General features: G+C 40.7%; 1 pseudogene; it reads left to right on the forward strand.

Annotated features, from left to right (window-relative positions):
* The window catches only part of LOC139315054 (small ribosomal subunit protein uS19 pseudogene), a 74111-nt pseudogene extending 59088 nt beyond the window's left edge, over positions 1–15023 (forward strand).
* The last annotated feature ends 9954 nt before the right edge of the window (positions 15024–24977 follow it).

Consider the following 24977-nt stretch of genomic DNA (forward strand, 5'->3'; position numbering starts at 1 on the left):
TGATTTCCTGGGGCCTCTTAGGCTCTGGAAGTTGCTTAGTAGTTTTTGGTTTAAATTAAGTTTTAACGTTAATTCATATTGGATTCTGGATGCTCTTCCAGCTGATGGTTTATGCTAAGGAAGGAAATGGTACCACTTTAAAACAGCCCCTTTTTCAGGGACTTCCAAGTCATTGTTTTCTAGAACTGTATGAAAATTTACAGCTAAACCGGACTGAGTGTTAGTAAACTTTATATGGACATCTGTCTGTGGCTAATGTAAATATTTTATAGGCACATGTGCATTTTAATTGCCTAAAAAAGCTTTTTGAGAACATAGATATGCACTCTCTGTCCAAGGGGCTAGTAACTTGGGTAATTTTCCAGCTCTTTTCAAAACTATGTCAAATCCATCTATGGTTCTATTGCTATAATTTTCAAGGTCCATAATAGTGCTTTAAAAATAAATGTATTACTTTATCTGAGTTCAAACCTTAAAGGACAATCTAAAAGAAATCTAACCGGATCTGTGTTCATTCCTCAAGCCATGATTGTAGAAAGGAACTGAAATTTGAGGCCGGGTGATTGTTTTAACTTATTCATTCTATAGAGCAGTTTGTAACTCTGCCAAAGTTAACTGTTGGATAGGCCTCTACAGCCAGACTAAGGTAGGAATTCAAGAATGCAGTTGTTGAAGTAGGTGCTTTGTTTGTTTTGTTTTGTTTTTGATTCTGGGGTGGTTCTGTGTTTCCTTCCACTATTTCTAGAACAACCTGATCTGAAGGAGTGTTTTTTTTTGTTTTTGTTTAGAAACAAATTGCAACGTGGTCTTTTCTTCCTGCATTTTCTGTGGGAACTTGATCAAAAAGAATCATTTCCAAAATTAATGGAACTGCCCTATCAAAAAGACTGTGAAATGCTCAGATTTATTCTCCTTTAAAACCGTAACTGATATAGAGAATCGCAGCTAGGGGGAAAAAATGGATAGGCTGACAAATTCTTTTAAAAGGTGGGGAAAACAATGAGTCATAATGATATTACCATTAACTGGTCTATGACCAGAAAAGTAGAGTTACCAGATCTACGCTGCATCTCTTTTTTTCAACTATGCACCTTTGCTAAGGGGTCCCTGCTTGGACCAAAAGCTTCCTTCTATGCAGGGGTGGGCTTCAAAAAATTTAGCAAGGGGTTCTCTGCCCGGTTGCTGGGTGGGCGTGACCTAGTTGGCCTCCTGCACCACGGTGGCGGGGGGGATGTTTTTCCCTTTCCCGGGCCCCGGAGGCTTTTTTTTGAGCCTCTGGGAAGGCAAAAATGGCCTCCCCAGGTTCTGGATGCCCTCTGGAGCCTGGAAACGGGCCCCTTTCCAGCCTTTCCGAATATAGGCCTTCCGGTAGGCCTATATTTTGCCCTCTCCGAGCCTCCATGCGTGCCCAGTACTTACCTGCATCCAAAATGGGCTGCGTGGGGACTCTTGGGAGTGGTGGGGTGGGTTGGGTGGGGCTAGCCAGGAGTGGGATTTGGGCAGTTCTCCGAATCTTAGCTAGAGGTTCTCCTGAACTCCTGTGAACCCCCAGCAGTCCACCCCTGCTTCTATGTTCTACATCAATGAGGTTATAGCTTCCCAAATGCACTGGGGAATGGTAAAAAAACATTCTTTGTGCATTTGGTTTTGTGTAGTCATGATGAGACCGAACTCCGAATCAAGTTAGGCACGACTTGATAGCTTATAAGAGTTCTTCAATTGATCTAAAGTGCAATCAAGTATGCCGATCATTTCAAATATTTTTACTGTATAATGTAGAATGAAACAAAAAAATCAAACCAGCTTGGTTTTTTTTAAAGTGCAGGTTTCACAAGGATATTTCACCAAGCTGTAGCATCACTTAACTGACCTTACCTAAAGTTAGAAGTCAAGGAGCGTGAGGCCTGGAGAATTACCATTATTACTGAAAACTCCAGCAGGAAATTAAAAAAATTACAAATATTTTAGAAGAAGCAAATCTATCTGTAGGAGTGGGAATGAGAAACACAACTTGCAATTTGCTCTTTCTTACTTGCTTGCAGTGTGGCAACCCAGACACACTTCTGCAGTCACTTCCAGGCACCAATTTATCATTTATTTATTTTTCTGGATGATCTAGGAACAGTGCTATGAGAAGAAGGCCATGTCAAACCTCATTTTATAACATTCTCTGGAAAACTAGGGGAATAAAATGATCGGGAGTTGAGTTCAAGCTTGTGGAGATTATTTAAGTGTTTATTATTTTTAAAAGCTGGAAGGAAAGTATAGCATTTGCTTGACAAGAATTGTATAAGTCCGGAAAAGAAAAAATAATGGGTTCTTGCTCTTAGGTCTATGCAAGCGTCCCTTAAAAAAGAAAATAACAAAACAAAACCAATAAACACTCAACGTAACCAGGTGGGAAGCTAGACACAAATATCACACAATAAAAGAGTCCTTTGTCTTACTTGTCTATTAGTCAGATATTGGCTGATTTCTGCTTAGTCACTCGTGGAATCCCAGACTACATTCATTTAGGTTATTGGTGTGGCATTAGCTTTTTAGTCTGTTACTATTTTACCATACGGAATCTAAAGCAGTGGCAAAACACCAATGTGGCTGATTTCAAGAGGACCACTGTTGTTTTAACTTGACAAATGAGTAATGTTTTAGCATTGAATACAAGTCATCTTTCATTATACTGTGTTCAAACAAAAACAGCAGCTGTGAAGGTAATAGTAATACTGAACATCTAACTGAAGCAAAAAAAATATTTTTTAATTGTCTGTACCCATGTACCCATGGGTGTTTCATTTAAGCTTTCTCAACATGAAAAAAAAAAGATAAGAATGAAAATATTTCACCAAGTGAATCATGCCCGAATTAAAAATTGAACCCAGTTTCATGCCTCCCAAAGTTGCCAAGAAAACAATTCATTTTTCTTCTAATTATAAAAATTAAAATAATTCATTTTGACAATTAGCTAATGCATATGGGAAATAACATTGAATCAAGATCAATTGTAATGTCATTCAAAAACCACCTCACATTTCACTTAATTCATATTTTGAACTAATGGAAAGGCTTCTTTTGACTACTAATTGAAAAGAGAGAAAACTTCAGAAATATTGTTTGCCTTACATGACAAACTTTATTCTTTGTGCGTTTTTTTGTTGTTGTTGTTTTCAGTTACTTTTCATCAAATCATTGTAGGGGAACAGTAAGTTGATAGGGGAAAAAACAGAAATATAGTATGTAGAAATATTATCAATTAAGTCGCTTTCAAATTCCTCTAGCCCCCTGCTCTGCCACACCCTCAAAAGCTTTCTTAATGCAATAATCTTTTGTTTTCATTCTGTGCTAGTTGAGCTTCAGCAGAAAGTAGATTAAAACAAACTGCGTGTACTTTAATTTCTAACAACATCTGTACATTAGGGTTTGCCATACAAAAAAGCAGATTATATGAACTTTCATTAAAATCACAGTGCCAGAGAACAACTGTTGCCTGGTTACAATTACAAGTAATCTCTGGATGGTCTAGCAGAGATCAAAGTTATTTTTCTTTAAAACGTTGTGTTCATTAAAAAAAAACAAAAACATACTGAGCAGGGATTCTTACAAAAAGGACCCAAGCAGTTGAAAAGTAAGCAAGTGGATGATGTTCCTGTCATGGAGTCTGGTCAACTTGCCATTTGTCTGCTGTGATCAAAATTACTGCAACAGTGATGCGCCTTAAACGGTGCATTTTTTTTTTGAGAAATTAATTAAGAAGAAGAATCAACTTTGATCTAGTCAGTAATGTTTCTTTCAAGGTAGTAGGTTAAGGACACATAGCTTGCACATAGTTCTGAATCTCCCTCTGCCGCAAAAAAATAATAATAACAAATTGTCAAATTTTAGTGTCAATGCAGAGAGCTGCCACATTTCTGCAGTAAAGAAGAAAGTGCAGGAATAAAGCTGTTTCTCCCACTTTTGTGCTGTGTCAGCTACTGTAGTTTCTGACCCACTTCTAGTAAACCAACCATAAAAATTGCTTACAATATCCCAAAATAATATAAGCCCAAGTGGATCAAAGTGCTGTAGGGTTACCACCACCCTATGCTGGACCTTACAGGCTTTACTGCTCATTCTTTTCCCCAATCATTTTCCTAGTTCCTGAAACTGCTAAGACCACCTTGGTGCTTTCAGAAGGTCCTTGATCTTCTCCATTCTTCTACTGATTCTCGCTCTCACCCCCCCCAACTTTTCCAATTCCAATAGCAATAGCGCTTAGACTTATATACCGCTTCACAGTGCTTTATAGCAGGGGTGGGATTCTCCTGGTTCGGACAGTTCGGGTGAACCGGTAGCTCTGATGATCAGCTGGAAATGAACCGGTTCACTCTGACGATCAGGTTGGGCCTTCCACCTGCCCCTGTGCTTTACTTACTTTTATCTTCTCAGCTGATTGGCATGGCAGAACAGATTGCTGTGCCTCATTATGTTACTCCCAAGTGGTAACACAGAAGGCTAGTATTTGTAAAATTGTGCACACGCGCATAGCACACGTTAGGTGCACAAGCGCACAAAGCATGCAATCACCAAACCTCAGCATCCCACCACTGCTTTATAGCCTTCTCTAAGTAGTTTTACAGAGTCAGCATATTGCCCCCAACAATCTGGCTCCTCATTTCACCATCTTCGGAAGGAATGAAGGCTGAGTCCAACCTTGAGCCGGATAGGACCAAACCCCTGGCAGTCAGCTGAATTAGCCTGAAATACTGCTGCATTCTAACCACTGTGCCACCATGGCTCCTGTAGCTAGTAAGTTTTTGTTTGATCTTTTCTCCATCATACTTTCCAATCTCAATTATGGAAGCCAGAGCATCTACTAGTGCCCAAGCTGGTTTTCGTAGTCAGAGGCCTGGATGATCATTTATCCAGACAGTACGTAATGATTTCAAAGGAGAGTCCCAATTGCTATTTTCTTTGGCATAGGGAAACAGTAAAAATAACAGTAAAAAAAAAAAAAAAACCCTGGAAGCAATTTATTATTTTAAAGGTGAGTGTGGGTGGATTAGTTTAAATTATCTAAAAGGTTACATATGGCAAGGTGTGTGTGGCGGGTCTGCGGGGGGGGGGGGGGTTGCATTTAATTAAAATTATTAATTGGAGTTTTTTTCTTTTAAAAATCAGTCTGTGCTGAAGTTGAGAGGGGGTACGTAAGATGGAAATCATGGTTCTTTTTTTTGTAATGTAGACTTGTAGTGTTTTTTTGGGGGGCGGGTTGTCTTAGGATAACATTTTCCTTTCCACTCTTATCAGAACTCTCCTCCCCACAAAAAATCCAAGGACAAAGGAGATGAAAACTATCGTATGCAAAGTATGCATTCTAATATAGATTGTCTTTGAATTATGACCATAATTCAGCCAAAGATTTCCATTGCTAAGCAAAGCAGTTGTTAAATGAGCTGTGCCTCATTTTAGAACATTTTTGCCACAGTTAAGTGGATCCCTGCAGTTGTTAAGTGAATCACGCAGTCATTAAGTGAATCTGGCTTCCCTTTTTTATCAGAAGCTGGTTTGGAAGGTTACAAATGGTGATGACATGACCAGGGCAATTATTATAAATACATGCCAGTGGCCAAGTGCCCAAATTTTGATCAAGGGATACATGGAGATGTACAATGCTTGTCAGTGTGAAAACCAGTCATAAGTCACTTTTTTTCAGTGTAACTTTGAATGATCACTAAATGAATGGTTATAAATCAAAGACTATGTGTTAGCAAGTTAGCAAGGTCCTTCTTTAATGGAAATGTTCCCCTCTATTGACTTTAGAATAAGCAGGTAGAAAGGTTAAGCTACAACAGGGGTGTCAAACTCAATTTCATTGAGGGCCACATCAGAGTTGTGTTTGACCTCGGGGGCCCAGAGCGGGCATGGCCAGGGTGGGCGTGGCCAGCTCAACATTACTCATTGTGCCAGTACTAAGGCAGAACTTCCCTCAGACCCTCCCTCCCTCTCATTAAAATCTCCTTCCTTCCTTCCTTCCTTCCTTCCTTCCTTCCTTCCTTCCTTCCTTCCTCCCTCCCTCCCTCCCTTCCCTTCCCTTCCCTTCCCTTCCTTTCCTTTCCTTTCCTTCCTTTCTTTCCCTCCTTCTCCTTTTGTTTTGTTTTGCTTTTAGTTTGTTTTGCTAGCCCTCTGCCAGCGAAAATGGAGTATGGGAGGTCACATGAAGCCCCCGGCCATGTTTTTGGCCATATCAGCCTCCTGCAGTCCTCTGCCAGTGAAAATGGAGCCTGGGGAGGCCATGCACGAGCTCCATTTTCACTGGCAGAGGCACCACAAGCTGGTCCTTTGCTGTTTCAAGGGTGACCCCATGGGCCACATCTAAGCAACCTGCAGGCCACATCTGGCCTGCGGGCCTTGAGTTTGACACCGCTGAGCTACATTATCCATTGCAAAAGAAGGAAGATCACTTCTTAGACTCCTTTTTTCACTTTCAAGAGAAACTGTAGTGGCAAAATTAGTTCTCTGCTCAGTGATCAGCTTTTGCTTAGGGCATCCCCTTCTTGAAATGCATCACTCAGCTGCAAACGTCAGGGTGAGAGAATCTCTTGTTAATGCCACATGGTGGCTGTTGGCAGTTTCACCTGGCAAGTCATGTTACCAGCTGTCCTGGTCCATTTAATGAATATTAATAATTGCATCCCTCTATAAAATGTATGCCTGAATTTCCACAAATGCTTACCCAACAAATGGGTAAGGTTTTTTTTTTTCACCCCTAGAAAATGTTCTGTATCCTTATCATCACAAAATTTAAAACTGATTTATGACGAGAAACCAATGCAATAAAACAAAGTAAATATATATCTATATATATTGTTGTGATGGGTTCTTGTTCAACTATTGCTGTTTTGAGTGAACTGTAATGTTCTCTGTGTTTCTGCTTCTTTGAGCTTCTTTTATACCAAATAAATAATAAGACTGTGATAGGCACAAAGTTTAGTATTGATTTAAGACTCAGGAATGTAGCTCACAGCCTGAAGAAAAGTAGCTACACAATTTAGAAGATAGTATCTGATGGAGATCTTAAAAAAACAAAACAGAACAACAACAGAAAACTTTACAAAGGCTCCACAGTTCTCACTTCATTAGATCAGATTGCATACTGAGCTATCAGTTCAATTAAAACACACCTAAGATGATTGGTCAAAGAGAGTAAATAGTTATTGCTAGGTTAATGAGCAGTATTGCCTTCATATTAATTGTGCAATACCTTTGCCTATTGTTCTGGTTATTAACTGGATGGTATCTATGTGGGTGGGAAAACTTAGTCATTAATGTCAGACAAACACTAATCAAAAGGTGGCAGGTGAAACCAAATGCAAAAGGACCAAAGCTCAGTTGGCTGCTGTTGGCCAATATGACCTGAATTTCACCACAGAGGATACAACCCACAGACTGCTTAAGGTACATATTTGGAAATGAATTGGCTGGTACAGCTGGTGTCGATCAGTACAATTGTATTGATTTCTTGATCACTTGGAGGGACTATTTCAGTGCAGAAATTAAGACAGAGAATCGGAACCATATCCAGATCATCCAATTGTCATTTTTCAAACTTTTTTTTTCAAGAGATATTTTGTCTTACAAATGATTTTCTGGAAAGAAATATTTAAGTATCTATGTTGAAAATGCATGTGTGTGTTATATTATTAAGATTATACATTGTCTGTGCCTACAGATAAATAGATATTATTATCTCTTTTATTAATTAAACATGAAACTCAGTCAACTGAACATTTAAAAATGTATCACAAATATCAATGACTGGTGCTAATGGTTGATACGGGTTGCTGCCAGCATCCTAGGTATCAACTAAGTATCTTCTTAAAATTTACAATGTTCCGAGTAGTGCATTTTTTTGCAATTCCGCTGGTGTTATTGCAGGAAGCTGCAATTTCTTGATGTATTTTGCAAAATTCTTGGACATTATTGGATGTTGGATGTCCTGGATATTATTATTATTATTATTATTATTATTATTATTATTATTATTATTATTATTATTATTATTATTATTAAATCTTTAGTGAGATTCACAGCCTTTGAGGCTGGTTAATAGCTCAGCAGCTTGAGTCCTAACCAAGGACCTAGGAACTGTTAAGGTATCGTCGGAGGATGTAAGCTGTTCCGAGTAAGGTGGCTTTTTGTAGAGTCAAAATGTTCAAGTCCGGCAAATTTAGAATTTCTAAATAGCGGGATAGCCCTTTGGGTATTGCTCCAAGGGTTCAAATTACAATTGGGACGACACACGATTTCTTTTTCCACAGTCGCTCAACTTCAATTTGCAAGTCCCGGTACTTTGTGATTTTTTCTTGCTGCTTATCTTCAATCCGTGCATCACCAGGTATTGCAATGTCAATGAACCATACTTTTTTCTTTTCAACTATTGTTATGTCAGGTGTGTTGCGGACCAAGTGCCTGTCAGTCTGAATCCTAAAGTCCCACAAGATCTTGAGTTTCTCATTCTCTAAAACTTTCTCAACCTGATGTTCCCAGTGGTTTTTGCTCTATTCAAATCCAAACTTCTGGCACAATTTCCAGTGAATGATCTCAGCAACACGGTCATGGCGTTGTAGGTAGTCAGTTTGTGAAATTTTGCTGCATCCACTGATCAGGTGGTTGACTGTCTCATCTTTCTCACTGCAGAGGCGGCATTTGCTGTTGGTGGTAACATGTTGAATTTTTGCCTTCATGCAGTTTGTGGCTAGGGCTTGTTCTTGAGCTGCCAAAATAAAGCTTTCTGTTTCTTTTTTCAGTACTCCTGATCTTAACCAGTTCCAAGTTAGTTTCTGGTCAGCTTTGCCTTCAATACTTTTCAAGGATTGGCCATGCAGAGCTTTGCTTTTCCAATTTTCAGCTTGCTGCTCAATTACTTCTTTCTTATATCCTACTTTTGTTTTAGTTGTCCTTAAAAAGCCTCCTTTATTTACTTCCTTAATTATTGGTTCTTCACTTTTCTTATTATTTTCTTATATTATTATTATTTATTGGTTAATCTTTAGTGAGATTCACAGCCTTTGAGGTTGGTTAATAGCTCAGCAGCTCGAGTCCTAACCAAGGACCTAGGAACTGTTAAGGTATCGTCGGAGGATGTAAGCTGTTCCGAGTAAGGTGGTTTTTTGTACAGTCAAAATGTTCAAGTCCGGCAAATTTAGGATTTCTAAATAGCGGGGTAGCCCTTTGGGTATTGCTCCGAGGGCTCCAATTACAATCGGGACAACACACGATTTCTTTTTCCACAGTCGCTCAACTTCAATTTGTAAGTCCCGGTACTTTGTGATTTTTTCTTGCTGCTTATCTTCAATTCGTGCACCACCAGGTATTGCAATGTCAATGAACCATACTTTTTTCTTTTCAACTATTGTTGTTGTTATTATTATTATTATTATTATTATTATTATTATTATTATTATTATTATTATTATTTTATCCTGCCTTTTTAAAATATAAGTCAAGGTGGCCAATAGATCTGATACTCTTACCACCTATTTTCCCTGGAACCATAGCCCTGTGACGTGGATTGGGCTGAGAGAGAGTGACCAGCTATGCCTTGAGGGAGGGAGGGAGACCTAGAACTCAGAGTCATCTGATTTCTAGGTCAGCACTTTAATCATTACACCAAGCTGGTTCTCTCATACAAATAAATAGATGTAAATAGAGGTAGTCTTCAGCTTATGACCATAATTGAGTCCAAAATTTCTGTTGCTAAGCAAGAAAGTTGTTAACCGAGTTTTGCCCAATTTCACAACCTTTCTGGCTACAGTCGTTCAGTGAATCACTGCAGTTCTTAAGTGAGTAACACAATTGTTAAGTGAATCTGGCTTCCCCATTGACTTTGCTTGTCAACAGGTCACAAAGGGTGTTCAAATGATCCTGAGATCCTGCAACCATCATAAATATGAGCCAGCGTTCACATTTTGATCCTGTGACCACAGGGATTCTGCAAGAGTCGTAAATGTGAAAAAACAGTCATGTCACTTTTTAAATGCTGTTGTAATTTCGAACAGCCATTAAATGAATGGTTGTAAATTGAAGACTACTTGTATATAGTTTCCTTTCCTTTCTTAATTTTCTTATACAATCTTTCTACAAATTATTCAATGTTTCCTCTGCTGTAATAAAAAACAAAAGAAATTTAAGATATGGCTAGAAGAAATGATACAACAACATATTGACTTAAAACCGAAGCTGTTCCTATTGGGTATCCTCCCAGAGAAAATTATAAAGAAAAGATATATTTGATTATTCATGTAATAACAGCAGCGAGGATTGTATTTGCGCAAAACTGGAAAGCAGAGAAGATACCTCTGGAAGAGGAAGCAATTAAGAAAATTTTAGACTGTGCAGAAATGAATAGATTAACTTTGATATTTAAAGAAAGAGAGGATTCAGAATATTTTAAGATATGGGGTCAATTCTACCATTGGTTAGAAAAGAGATATAGATAAGCAATTAACAATTAATGGGTATGCAAGAGTATGGTATAATTAAAATATTGTATAGTTGAAGAGAGAAAGGTTGTAATAGATTAAGAGAAAATGAAGAATGAAGAAACAACAAGGAGATGAAACCAGTGAAGAAACACCGATTTTGGGAAAAAATATGGAATATGTGGAAGCTGACAGGTTAACAAAAATTTTGAGAGATCAAAAGGATTCCGCATATTTTCTATGCTGGGACCAATGGTATACTTGGTTGAATAATAGAATAAAAAAAAGATAAGGTTAGTGTAGATTTTATATCTTATTTGTATATTTTGACTGAAGTTAATATATTGTGTAAAGCTCCCGTCGCGATCTGTATGTGAGTAAATACTTTGTTTGTAAAGAAATAAATAAAAATTAAAAAAAAAGAAACACCGAGATGACACACAAAAGGATTAATTGATGTACTAAGTGTTTGTTTGTGTATAAAATAAAATAAAAATTACAAAAAAATAAAAAATAAAAAAATAAAAAGCAAAAGAATCAACCCTATTCAGAAGGCACAAATCTTTGATATGTGGTGAAGAGTAATAAACTATTTTGGATTAATTCACTTATAATACAGGAATTCTTACATGTCCTGACTGCAAGGCCAACTCTAGTGTTGAGAAGATAATTCACACTCTTGAAATTTCTTCTACTGTAGTCGGTTACCTGGTGGTGGCAATAGTGAAGCTGGAAAATGCCACTCAAATATTGCATTTTTCTGAAGACATTTAAGATTCTCCCACGGGCAGTTCTCAGATCCTGACATTATTGTTATTGTTTCTGCTGCTGCTGTTATATTTCTCCTCTTCCTTCTCCTAAATTAAGTAAAGGCAGTGACCACCCTTAGGAATCTGGCTTCCCAAATGCCTCCTGGGAATATTGGATGCTAATGGTCTTGGGCTGGTAAAGTCCCAAGAGTTATGCTTAATAAAACTCTGGTGAGTTGCACTCATACATAATGCTTCTTGAAATCGATGTGACAAGATAATGTAAAAATATGTCAGAGAAGAAAGATCAGGCAAGAAACAAGGCATGGAAAACTCATTCCTATTACAACAAAACTATCTTATCCTAAGAAAACACCTAGAAAAGTTATATGTTTCCTTTGGTATAGCCTTAAAGAGAAAAGGCAAGAAATCTTAGCTCTATTATCTTGGGTTGCTTCTAAAACAATTTTAATAAATCATAATTCACATCCACACATTCATTAACATTCTACATTCCTGTGAGTTTCTTCTCCTTCATTTCTCCTTTCGGAAGGATTGAAAAACTAACCCCCATAATTTCAGCTTGTTCACGTTGTTTATATTCCTAGTCCTGCCCTGTGTTAATCCTGCCCTGCTTACCTTCTTTCGATATTTGACAAGTGCTCTCCTGTTTGGGCTTATCATCTAGACAGGCAGTCTCCAGGTCCCTAATAATTGATTTTGTTTTTCTTTGAACTCTCAGCAATGTGCCAATAGATTCCAGGCAATTGGGTGTCTCGAACTGATAACAATATCCACCATCGCGTCAATAAAATGCAGAGGACCATAAATCTCTGATGTCAAAAAAATTGGGGCGGCTGTCGTAACATTGCATATTATTTTGCTATGCAGAGTCGGATACAAAGTATGCTTCTCTGCTTCCCCATTTTATTTATTTATTTTATTTTATTTATTTTTCAATTTATATACCGCCCTTCTCCCTGAGGACTCAGGGCGGTGCACAGCCAGAATTAAAAACATGAAATACAAATATTAAAAACAATTAATATATATATATATATATTTGGCCCAAAAATTTAAAAAACCACAAACCAATTAAACATTTAAAAAAATTTTAAAAATTTTAAAAATTTCTTCCTAAGCCAGCCCGGCTTGCTGGAAAAAGTGGGTTTTAAGGGCACGATGGAAGGCACTGAGGTCTTGGATTCTCCTTATCTCTGGGGGCAACTGATTCCAGAGGGTAGGTGCCCCCACAGAGAAGGCTCTCCCCCTGGGGGTCACCAGCCTACATTGTTTGGCTGATGGCCAAATGATTTAAACTGTGCAGGGGATGTGATGGAAAGTTTGTCTGCTGGAAATATCTCCTATCTTAAACTTAATCAGAATAGAGCTGGAAGGGACATTGGAGGTCTTCTAGTCCAGCCCACGGCTCAACCATCCTATACCCATGGTGATATCCAAATTTTTTTACTACCGGTTCTGTGGGCGTGGCTTGGTGGGCATGGCAGGGTAAGGATACTTCAAAATCTCCATTCCCAACCCACTCTGGGGCCAGCCAGAGGACGTATTTGCCGGTTCTCTGAACTGCTCAAAATTTCCGCTACTGGTTCTCTAGAACCTGTCAGAACCTGCTGGATTTCACCCCTGCCTATACCCAGTGGTGGGATTCAAATTATTTAACAACCGGTTCTCTGCCCTAATGTCTGACTGGGTGGGTGTGGTCATGGTGGGTGTGGCCAGGGGGTGTGACAGGCAGCACTTGGCCTCCCTGCAGCTTCCTGGAACAAATGTGGGCCATGGGGGAGGGGAGCCGCACCCCACTGGCCCCATTTTGGGCCTAGTAGGCCCCCCTCCAGCCTCCTGGGAGCAAAAATAGGCCACATGGGGCTGCATCGCACCCCCCTGCGCCCTGTTTTGGCCTAGTAGGCTTGCCTGGGACCCAAAATGGGAAGCATAGGGACTTCTGGAAAGGGTGGGGCAGGGTGGGGCCAGCCAGCCAGCAATTTAACAACTGGTTCAGCTGAAGTGGTGTGAATCGGTTGAATACCACCACTGCCTATATCATTTCAGACAGATGGCTGTCTAGTCTTTTCTTAAAACCTTCCGGTGATGAAGCAGCCACCACTTTTGAAGGCAAGCCGTTCCACAGGTTAATTGTTCTCTAGGAAGTTTCTCTTTGATTCCAGGTTGCTTCTCTCCTTGATTAGTTTCCATCCATTGTTTCTTGTCTTGCCTTCTGGTGCTTTGGAAAATAAGTTGACACTCCTCTTCTTTGTGGTGGTCCCTCAACGACTGCTTTCATGTCACCCCTAGTCCTTTTTTTTTCTCTAGACTTGCCATACCCAATTCCAGCAATTGTTTTTGTCTCCAGGCCTTTAATCATCTTATTTGCTCTTCTCTGCACTTTTTCCAAAGTCTCAACATCTTTTTTGTAATATGGTGACCAAAACGAGATGCAGTATTCCAGGTGTGATTTTATTAAGGGTATACGAAGTAAATAAAGTAAATATAGTGTAAAGTAATTCTGAAGACTTCTGACTTACCTGGGAAGAGACACTTGAGCTTCTGCCACAGATACAGACAACAAACTCAGACTATATTTTATTGTTACCTCTAAGCTTATTCATCTCTTAATAAACTAGTGTCGGATTGTTTCTTCTGTCTTCAGTCAAACATGTACACTCCCCATACATATATTTTTCAGATAGATTTTTAGCAGGGGACAGAAAATATCAGGCTGGTGTTCCATCACATTGACGCTGTGATTGCTAATGTCTTGATAAAAATCCCTAGTGTTTATGCACTTGCTATATTTCTATGAATATAGTATGATACAACTGAGATTAAATTTAAAAACCAATTTTGTTTAACACTTTCAATGAGGTATTTCTAGAGTCTTCTTTTATAAATAGCAGATAAATTTATTTCTTCCTATTGAATCCTTAGAGTGTCAGATAACTAGTTTTTCAGAATTATTTATTTATATCTAAAATAATGCTATGGTAAGGAAAGTCCCTGCATGAGATGTTCCACTGACAGATATCTGAGGTGGCAGACATTGGGAAATTTTACCAATGTTTGAAAAAGCTAGTTTAAAAGATGGCACTGAGCAGGGGTGAAATCCACTTACCTTTGCTACCGGTTCACAAATATGAGTGTGTGCGCCCCTGCCTGCACATGCGCAGAAGGTCGAAAATGGGATGTGATGACGTCCGGGTGGGTGGGCAGAGCCTCCCACCGCCGGCACTGCCGGTTCCCCTGAGCCAGATAGAACCGGTTACATTTCCCCACTGGTACTGAGGCACTGATCATAGCAGCAGAAGAACTGGCACTAAGCACCAGTACCATAGAACCAGGGATCTTTCACACTAAACAAGATCCAAGGTGCAAATTATTGGATTGAGAGACAGTCCTATACATAGTGGCAGGATATAAGAGGCAGGCAGGAACAGCATACATTGAAAGGCACAGCCAAGTAGCTGGCACTGTACACTGCACAGTGTATGGGGTAGACCCTCCCAAGTCTCCCAATTGGAGATCCCCCAGAAGGTTGTGGAGAATAAGGGCTAAGATCCGGTTGGATTTCTAGATCCAAACAGACAGACAGATATTAGCCAATCAACCAATCGCTGTGATAGTACACAAGGACCAGAAGATAGAGGTGGTGATAGGTGTAGCAATGTCCAGTGTCAGCAACATCAGGAAGAAGGAATATGAGAAGCTGGAAAAGAACCAGGGTCTGAAGGATGAACTAGAGAGATGGTGGAAAATAAAAGCTGAAGTGGTCCCATTGGTGGAGGAGAATTTGGGGCTGTGAATGGTTCCAGGAACCACTCTCCAGCTCTCTCTCTAGAAGAATGCAGTGCTAGGAACAGTTAAGATCCTACACAGAACCTTCAAACTCCGAGGCCTCTAATAGAGGACCAGCAATTGAGGAAGACACTGTCAACCAAGGAGCGAGAAAGGCATTTTATATATAAATATATAGAGACATGCACTGGTGTGTGTATAATGAAATGTTTTTCACACAGAAGCTAGCTGTTCTGCCCAAGCTGTTCTCCCAATTTTCAGTTGGGAGAAACAAGACTTATTGAACAAGATGAGTGAACAGATAATTCGAAAACTCCCAAATGTAGAATTATTTAAATCACAGGTAAAGCAGGTAGATGTATTCATTTTCTTGGAAGCCTTAGAGTTAAGTAGTGAGAGGAAATAAATAAAAGTTGCCTGAACCATGAGCATTATGTAATCTGGTGACACATATACTTGACATATGATAAAGAAAACTAATAACAAGTAGATGTATTTTCAGTTTTAAAGTATTATATCGGAATGTTTCACTTAGAGATTTGTTTCTTTTTCTATATATGTAGCTCTTATAATCATAATAGCTAAACTGCTACACTATGGGTCATCTCTTCTAAATGAGAGAGATACTGTTTTGGAAGAGAAATTTAGCTATATAATCTTCCATTCGTGGTTGATATAGGGTTGCCTTGGAGATATTGCAATGTTTTAAATGGATCACTGGACAGTAACAACAAGAAAAAGGAAGAGATTGCCAGTTTGATTTTCTGACTATAGAACAGACAGATTCATTCAGAGAGCGAGAAAGAGACATACCCTCTCAATTGTAAACAATTTTAATGAAAAGTATGGATAACAATTAGAATTCCTCACTTACCAGAAGTCATTTCATCTCAAAGGTTCCAAGCCATTTAGCAAAATCTAGATGGAGTCCATTCTACTTGCAAAATATTACTAGGAAAATATAACAGTCATATATAAGTGATAATTAATCTCTTATTCACTCATTAATCACTTATTCACTCATTCATAATTGGGGGTATGGAGCAGAGGTCCATTTCAGCAGGTTCTGACCACTTCTGGAGAACCGGTAGCGTAAATTTTGAGTAGTTTGGAGAACCGGTAAATACCACTTCTGACTGGCCCCACCCCCATCTATTTTCTGCCTCCTGAGTCCTAGCTGATCAGGAGGAAATGGGGATTTTGCAGTAACCTTCCCCTGGATTAGGGAGGGAATGGAGATTTTACAGTATCCTTTCCCCTGCCACGCCCACCAAGCCATGCCCACCAAACCATGCCACTCCCATCAAGAACTGGTAGTAAAAAAATTTGAAACCCACCACTGGTATAGAGAGAAAAGAACAAGACAGTGGAGAACTACTAAATAACAGAGCTTGAGAGATTTTAAGACATGGCTTATGTGCTTAAACAATTTGCCTTGGTCTTAGATACCTAAAGTTAAGGGTCAAAACGTTTAGTCTGGCAAATGGGCAAGACCAATTCTAAACATTTGTAGTCATCCAATCAAAATAATATACTGATCCAGCTATGGATTTTACTGAGCACATTGCTTATTGTACTCCTGAATTTTTTTCAAAATACAATTTGCAAATAATGACCATGCCACTATCCACAAGCTTACAATGATCATGCTATCCACAAGATTACGTGACATTAAGAGTATCTGAAAGTACATTCAACTTCTCAAACATTCCAAAAGGGCCTTATGATTGTCTATTCAGACATTTTCTGTAGTAAAACTTCGCTGAAAAAGAAGTGCATGACTGAGACTAGACATTGAAAATGTATTTCTATGAAGCTTTCTGACTGAAAAGACATTCTTTGATTCCAGGTTTTTCCTTGATAAGGATATCATCATGACATCAATATCATCAAGACATATAGGAAAAGCAATATCTCAGATATGTTGGGTCTGTTTTTTTCCTAGAAATATCCAGTTCTAGATGTATGTGAACATAAACCTGTGGTCCAAAGTCAAACTACTAATCTAACTAACTCAATAGTCCACTCTTCCTACAACCTAGTTTAAAGCATCTGAATCTTCTTAATGATCTTCAAATATTTTAATTTTCTAAAGCCAGACAGGTAAGCATCTTTAATATGTGCTGGTCCAATCAACCATAGTCGGTTCATCTGGAAGAAGAAGAAGTCCTGGAAAGCTGACACTGAAACCCAATTTTTAAAGTGGCCTTGAATAGCCTTTGTTAATGGTGGCAACAAGATAGAAGTAAATGGATGAATAGGGAGTGAGAAAGTTTAGAGGCAGTTGAAAGACACATAAAATGCAGAAATATCCCTGGTGACTCCCCATGATTTCATTCTGACCACCCAACATACCTTTTACATTACTTTGGGACAGTGGTGAAATCCAATTTTTTTTTACTACAGTTCTGTGGGTGTGGCGTGGTGGGCTTGGTGTGGCTTGGTAGGCGTGGCTTGGTGGGCATGGCAGGGGAAGGATACTGCAAAATCTGCATTCCCATCCCACTCCAGGGGAAGGATACTGCAAAATCTCCATTCCCACCCCACTTCTGGGGGAAGGATATGGCAAAATCCCCATTCCCTCACTCTGGGGCCAGCCAGATCAGGTATTTTCCTGTTCTATGAACTACTCAAAATTTCCGCTACTGGTTCTCCAAACTGCTCAAAATTTCCGCTACCGGTTCTCCAGAACCTGTCAGAACCTGCTGGATTTCACCCCTGCGTTGGGAACAGAACTAGAGGAGAAAAAAAATCTACATAATGAGAAATCATACAGGATTGCAGGGTGGTAAGTCGATTATGTGTTTAGCCTTTCTATAATGTTATGAAGTTTGGGATAGTACAGTTTGGGATGAGAGTGGATTAGAAACATATGCAATGTTTTACTGTTGATTTCTTTACAAAGATAAATGCAGGAACAAGAAGGATCCCTGACATAACCCAGAAACATGGTATCCTGAGGTAGAGTCGCAAAAGAAAATCAGGGGATACCCATCTCTCACTTTTTGTTTGCTTCTGGTTCAGATAAATTCCAGTTTAAAAACTTCTAACTCTCTGCCTCATTCCCTTTCTCCCTACTGTTACATTTCAACAGGATTCCTTATCTGCCAACTCTTATTAGCTGAAGGGTGTCATGTTCCAAAAGCAGGGACAGAGTTTCCAGTCATTAACTCTCATTCAGAGTATATCAGCCAACTGACTAGGAAGCAATTAGCTCAAGGATAGATGGTTGTCCAGCTGCTTTAGCATAGTACGGCCAAGAAATAAAACCTGGATACATTGATTCATATGAATAGACAGGGCTATATTGTTGGGACAGAACTATTTGATTGCTAATAACCCACAGCACCAAGTGTAGAAAAATGGCTTAGTTTACACTCGCAATGGAATTCCTTGCAGGATCTGTTTATTTGGGGCTATTTACGTATTTATGAAGTAGGGCTTCATAAATACATAAATAGGTGTGTTGCTGATATATGGAGGGCAAATATCAGTCAAAGGGATTTTGCAGAATGCTTCTGCACAAAGCAACTCTGTGTTTCCCAACCTTGGCAAATTTCAGATGAATGCACTTCAATTTTCAAAATTCTCAGCAACGGCCATGATGGTTGGGGAATTTTAGGTACCGAAGGCCAAATATCTGGAAATCGCCAAAAGAAATTTATACTCTTTTTTTTTCCTTTTCCAAAATGAACTGCCAGTATGGAGTCTTTCACAGCTCAGCCATCAGTAATGTGAAGAATTCACTACTTTTTAAAATGATAAACTATATAAAAAAGAAATACATACCTTATGATATATTACATTAAAAATGAGTAAATATTACCAGATGTCACATACACAACAAATCACATTCAGCCTAGTTGTGTTTGAAATTGCATATACTGACAGAAATTGGGTATAAAACTGTACCTCTTTGGTACACCAAGAAATGCAGAGTTTTCTTTTGCTTATTTATAAAATAAGTTGCAGCAAATCTAACAGAGTGAGACAATAAGTGAATACAGATGACACCGAGTTCTACTGGATTTAGTTTAAGCCGCACATCTCTAACCAATAGAACTGACATCTCTAGCAGTCCTCGTGAGAAAAAAGAAGAAATCCCTACCTAAATTTAAGTACTGTATTGAAGAAAAAATTGTTACAATCTAATAAATACCCTGAATTGAAAACAACTCCAATATCATTTTTATAATTTCTGAATCTTAGGCTACTTCTATAGCATCTGAACCTTGTCATAAGGCGGAGGTGGGGAACTATGGCCAGTGGTGAAATTCATTTTTTTTTACTATGGGTTCTGTGGGCGTGGCTTGGTGGGCGTGGGGTGGCTTGGTGGGCGTGGCTTGGTGGGCGTGGCAGGGGAAGGATACTCCAAAATCTCCATTCCCACTCCACTTCAGGGGAAGAATACTGCAAAATCTCCATTCCCACCCCACTCCTAGGGGAAGGATATTGCAAAATCTCCATTCCCACCCCACTCTGGGGCCAGCCAGAGGTGGTATTTGCCCGTTCTCTGAGCTAATCAAAATTTCTGCTACTGGTTCTCTGGACTGCTCAAAATTTCCGCTACCGGTTCTCCAGAACTTGTCAGAACCTGCTGGATTTCACCCCTGACTTTGGCCCCTTTAGGCTTGTGGACTTCAGCTCCCAGAATGCCTGACTCTGCATGGCTGGCTCAGGAATTCTGGGAGTTGAAGTCCACAAATCATAAAAGGGCTGTAGTTCCCCACCTCTGTGAAATAAGGCAAATCATTATCCAGACAGTTTGAAATATATTTAAAAGCTTTTTAAAGATATCACTTTTGGTCTAATTCTAGAAAGCACCACTTTCTATCCCTTGCTTGCCCCCCCCTCCCATGGCATAGTTGCTCAATTTATCCTGCTGCCTCTCAAATGGAGATTATTCCTTTTTCGCATTCTGCCTCTTGATAAACTCTGTGGTGTCATGGCAAAAACAATCACAAGTGACAGTGACTGAACTGTACAAACATGCAGACAACTGATTAAACAAAAATAAAACAAGAATCAAATAGCTCTTCTGCATAATTCCTAATTTGCATGCATAAACAACAAGGTGGCAAGACTCCAGGATCCTGTGTATTTCCTAGAGCACTTTGAATAATTTCATTGCCTGAGTTCCTTCACCGACAGGAATTTCAGATTTATTTTTTTTTTCCACTCAAGTACCGAGGTAGGAAAAATATGACCGTATACCGATCTCAAGAAACTGGTGTTTTCCCTATTGTAGCAAGAAGGCAGCTTGCATAGCTATTTATTCTTTCACACGTTGGGGACCAAAACATTCAGGAAGGAGTATATGGAAAAGGAACATGTATGGAAAACAGCCATCAGTTTTCTGGTCATCTAAAGATTATGACTGACACTAATTTCAAGTTAATTTTGTATCCAGGGATCCTCCCAGGCTTATATCTAAATGAAATATAAAGATGCTCTGGTAACAATTTTTTTCTGTGGTGTTTCTTTGATATCCTCTTCACTTCCTACCCAGTTAATGAGCTATACATAATTGTGTGGGTGTTACAGTGTTTCTCCCTTACCTGTAAACCAACAACTAATAGCAGCCACCAATTGGGTAAAATCAGTTATATTTTGCTACCCATTATATTGGAGGCAAAGCAGGGGTGAGTTCTACTTACCTTTACTACTGGTTTGCAACAGGATCGTGCCTTGCTTCTGCACATGCGCAGATCACCAATGATGACATCCGGAGCAGTGGGCGGGGCGTCCCGCCAGTTTTACTATCGGTTCTTGCGAACCGGTCAGAACTGGGGGCAACCCACCACTGAGGCAAAGTCAAGAGACAGTAGTACATGGATCTGAGCAATGCTTAATGGCTTTTTCAAATTGATGAAGGCTCATACCTTGCCTTTTGATCCATAATGTGGTCTACCACCATCTGCCACTGTTTCCCTAAAGACTAGAGATAAGCGCGTTGTGCCAATGGTTTGTTAGAATGGAGCAATAGCATTCGACTACTCAGCCAGAAATACGGTACATATTTTCATTCTCTTTTCCTTACCGTTCTTGTGCAAGATTGAAAGAATATTACACCTGGTATAATAGTATAATATAATAGTGAAGTAGTATAGCAGTAAAAGATTGTAACAGGGACAGTGGCCATTTCGGCAACTTAGCAGCATCTTAGGAACCACACTTCATCATTGTTGAAGTGATAAAGGCCTGCTTTCATCATCCTTATGCTATCCATCTCTGGAGAAAGGTAACCATAGTGGGACAGGCTGAAATAGCACAGCACCAAAATGATTAGATGAGTGTCAAGCCCACTGTCTCTGGAAGCAGAACCTGGTGGAATTGGTTAGCGAACTTTGGGGGAACTTATAAAGAAAGGAAAGGGAGAGAATTTCCAAGTAAAAATGCTTTTGTGGCTAAGCTCTTGGGATTCAAATTTTGTTTCTTGCTTACCATTTTTCAGTTTTGATAACAATAAAAAGAGAATAGAGCTAGAGAGAATTCTGGAGGATTTTCTAGAATTCCAGAGTCCTCTCTAGAACTTATCACTATGCAGGAGTGGTTCGGACTGAATCGAGTGAACCGAATGCTAATTTTACATCTGGTTTGCTGAACCAATAGTTGTAAGGACTGGCTGGCCCTGTCCCTCCTGCCCCTCCCCTCCCAGGAGTCTCCACACAGCCTATTTTGGATATCAGGTAAGTGCAGTGCGCGCATGAAGGCTCTGGGAGGGTGAAAAATGGGCCTCCCAGAAATGGGCCTGTTTCTAGCCTCTGGAGGGCCTCTGGAGCCCAGGGGAGGCCATTTTCCCTCTCCCGGAGGCTCGAGAAAAGGCTTCAGAGCTTGGGGAGGGTGAGAATGCCCCCCCCGCTGTGCTGCAGGAGGCCAAGTAAGCCATGCCCACCATGACCACACCCACCCAGGAACTGGGTAGAGAACCGGTTGTTAAAATTTTTGAATCCCACCCCTGTCACTATGCACACATATGTAGCTAATAGCATTGGGCAATTATATGCAATGAAAGACAGGCAGGATAGGGACTGACAACAGGCACAGAAAAATGTACCATTACGATATTTCCCTAAGTTAAAGATAGGTCATCACTGTCATCAGCCATTCATTGTGTCCGACCCCAACCACTCTGTGGATCAGCAGTCTCCATGCCCCTCTGTCTTGCATTGTCTCCTTCAGATCCACCATACTCAAACCTGTGTCATCCTTTATAGAACCCAGTCAGCCCTACCTGCTGACTCTTCTCCTTTTTCCACTGTTCTTTCCCAATGACTGACTTTTGGAATGACTCAGCCTGCATGAGATGACCAAAGTATGACAGCCTCTGTTTGGTGATCAAGTGATATTTTTGGTGAATTCTGTCTAGGATTCCTTTGTTTGTTATTTTTGTTTATTTTTGCAGTCTATGGGATGCACAATAGCCATCTCCAGCACTACAGTTCAAAGGTGTCCATCCTTCTTCTATCTGCCGAGTTCAAGTTTTGCAGCCACAAGTAACAATTGGAAAAATTATTGGATACGTAAATGGCATTAATTCAGTCCCAAGGGAAGACATTTGGCTTCTGTCACATAATGGCCCCAGGGAAACTATGACTTTCTGATACTGAATATATATACGTATATCAGATGATACAATAACATTCTATACCAGAGTTCCCCAACCTTTCTGGGTTGGTGGCCCAGAGGAAGCAGGGGACAGGCAATTTTACACACGCATGCACGTGACAAAAATGGGGCAGGGGTAAAATCTACTTACCTTCCTTACTGGTTTGGAAGTGTATGCACAGAGGGTAAAAAAACACATTACTTCCTGGTTTTAACCAGGGCGGGTGGGTGGAGCCTTGAACCATCATCGGTACCAGTTCTCTGAACCAACTACCACAATCACTACTGGATTGCCTGATCTGGTCTGAACCGGGAGCATTTCACCCTTGAAATGGGGACACAAGCATGCACGTGATGCTAGTGCTTGCAAGATCCTCACAGCAATGCTAGCATGACTGGGAGTGTGTGCATGCAGATACACACACCCTGACCACTTACTCACATGGCCTGGTGGAGACCCCTGTTCCATACTACCTACCCTCTTACATCCTTCTATTCCACAGATTATCGGATGGTGCCAATTTATATAATTGCATCGAAAGCATAATTAAAAATTATTTATTTATTTATTTATTTATTTTATTAAATTTCTATACCGCCCTTCTCCCACAGGACTCAGGGCGGTATACAGCCAGAAATAAAACCATGACAATAGAAAAATTAAAAACAAGTTAAAACAATTAAATCAATTGGTCAAAAATTCTAATAAAACAACCCATTAAAATAGTAAAAATATGATTATTATTTAGGCCAGCCCTGCTTGTTGGAATAGTAATGATTTTAGGGCACGGCGAAAGGTATGCAGGTCGGTAATCCTACGAATCTCCGGGGGCAGCTCATTCCAGAGGATAGGAGCCCCCACAGAGAATGCTCTCCCCCTGGGGGTCGTCAGCCGGCATTGTCTAGCTGACGGCACCCGGAGGAGCCCCTCTCTGTGGAAGTGTACCAGTCGATGGGAGGCTATCGGTGGCAGAAGGCGGTCTCGAAGATACCCAGGGCCCATGCCATTGAGTGCTTTAAAGGTGGCAACCAACACCTTGAATCACACCCGGAAGACCACCAGGAACCAGTGCAGCTCACGCAGGAGCAGTGTTACATGGGAGCATCGGGTCGCTCCCATAATTACCCGCGTGGCCGCATTCTGGACCAGTTGGAGCCTCCGGGTGCTTTTCAAGGGGAGCCCCATGTAGAGAGCGTTACAATAGTCCAGACGGGAAGTGATGAGGGTGTGAGTGACTTTGCGTAAGGAGTCCCAATCCAGAAAGGGACGCAACTGGTAAATCAGGCGAACCTGATAAAAAGCCCCCCTGGCCACAGCCATCAGATGGTCTTCCAGGGACAGCTGCAAGTCCAGAAGGACACCCAAGTTGTGAGCCCTCTCTGAGGGGGTCAAGATCTCACCCCCAATAGTCAGTGATGGAGTCAACTGACTATGACGGGATGCCAGAAACCACAGCCACTCAGTCTTGGAAGGGTTAAGCCTGAGCTTGTTCCTCCCCATCCGTACAGCTTCCAGGCACTGGGACATCACTTCAAGGGCATCATTGGGGTGGCCCAAGATGGAAATGTACAGCTGAGTGTCATCAGCGTATTGATGGAAATCCACCCCGAAGCCACGGATGATCTCGCCCAGCGGCTTCACATAAATGTTGAACAGGAGGGATGAGAGGACCGACCCCTGTGGCACCCCACAGACTAGGCGCCTTGGGGTCAACCTCTGCCCCCCTGCCAACACAGACTGTGCACGGCTGGAGAGGAAGGAGGCAAACCACCACATAACGGTGCCCCCCACTCCTAACCCCTCCAGCCGGCGCAGCATGATACCATGGTTGATGGTATCAAAAGCCACTGAGAGATCTAACAGGACCAGGACAGAGGAACAGCCCCTGTCCCGAGCACTCCAGAGATCATCGACCAATGCGACCAATGCCATTTCCGTGCTATACCCAGGCCTGAAATCCAACTGGAATTGATTCAGATAATTCGCTTCATCCAGGTGCTGAGGAAGCTGTCATGCCACCACACTCTCAACAACCTTCACCACAAAATGAAGGTTGGAGACAGGACGATAATTTGATAAAACAGTCGGGTCCAGGGAAGGCTTCTTGAGGAGGGGTCTCACCACCACCTCTTTTAAAGCGGCGGGAAAGAAACCCTCACTCAAAGAAGCGTTAATAATCCCCTGGAGCCAGCCTCATGTAACCTCCCGGGAAGCCAGCATCAACCAGGAGGGACATGGGTCCAGCAAATATGTGGTCGCATTCAGCATACCCAAGACCCTGTCCACGTCCTCCAGAGTCACGAGGTCAAACTCCTCCCAGCTAACATTCTCAAGACCTGCCTCCGTCATCCC

The sequence above is a fragment of the Pituophis catenifer genome, unplaced genomic scaffold (assembly GCF_029215685.1).
Source record: "Pituophis catenifer annectens isolate HBS135680 unplaced genomic scaffold, rPitCat1.0.hap2 SCAF_3, whole genome shotgun sequence".
Taxonomy (NCBI): Eukaryota; Metazoa; Chordata; class Lepidosauria; order Squamata; family Colubridae; genus Pituophis; species Pituophis catenifer.